Below are 965 nucleotides of genomic sequence, written 5' to 3' on the forward strand. Positions count from 1 at the left end.
TATTTGACCACTCTTTTTTAATTCTAGTGCCTCAACTTTTCTAGCTAAAGATGCAAATTTGGCTTGGAGGTCATGATCTTCCCTAAGGTTGTACATGCCTCCATTAGATGTATGAGGTTGAGTTTTACCTGGTGCCTCACACGTACCTGTGGTGTCCCAATTTTGAGCATTTTCAGCTAGCAAGTCAAGGTATTCCATTGCTTGATCAGGGTCTTTATCTTCAAAAGTTCCATTGCACATCAATTCCACCATTTGTCTATCTTTAGGTGTTAACCCTTCATAAAATTGTGAGACCAATCTCCATGTTTCAAAACCATGATGAGGACAGGTATTAAGCAAGTCTTTATATCTATCCCAACACTTGTAAAATGTTTCTCCTGGTTTTTGAGTGAAAGTGGTGATTTGTCTTTTGAAAGAGTTTGTTCTGTGAGATGGAAAAAACTTCTTTAAAAATTGTTGTTGCATTTCATCCCAAGCACGAATGGATCCTGACCTAATATTTTGTAGCCATGTTTTAGCTTTATCTTTTAATGAAAAAGGAAAAAGCTTTAATCTGATGGTGTTCATGCTACAATTTAAGTCATTATAGGTGTTACAAACTTCTTCAAATTCTCTTAAATGCAAATATGGATTTTCTAATTCTAAGCCATGAAAAGTGGGTAAAAGTTGAATAATACGTGGCTTAAAATTAAAATGAGAAGCATCAGGAGGAAAAACTATACATGATGGTGCACTTGTTCTTGTTGGATTCATGTGGTCTCTAAGTGTTCTCACATGATTATTCTCATTATTCTCATTATGAATTGACTGGTTATCTTCTTCGGCCATGTTTTGTAAAGAAAATGAGGATTTCCTAGAAAGTCTACCACTTAATGTACGTGTCCAAACTCTCATGCAAGTGCAAAAGAAAAGAAAAGAAAAAGAAAAAGAAAGAGAAAAAGAAAAGGAACAAAATTAGAAAAACA

General features: G+C 34.5%; 1 pseudogene; it reads left to right on the plus strand.

The window, feature by feature from the left end:
• Positions 1 to 310: 310 nt before the first annotated feature.
• LOC127905148 (small nucleolar RNA R71) lies at positions 311 to 421 on the plus strand (annotated as a pseudogene).
• The last annotated feature ends 544 nt before the right edge of the window (positions 422 to 965 follow it).

This window comes from Populus trichocarpa, chromosome 3, assembly GCF_000002775.5.
Source record: "Populus trichocarpa isolate Nisqually-1 chromosome 3, P.trichocarpa_v4.1, whole genome shotgun sequence".
Taxonomy (NCBI): Eukaryota; Viridiplantae; Streptophyta; class Magnoliopsida; order Malpighiales; family Salicaceae; genus Populus; species Populus trichocarpa.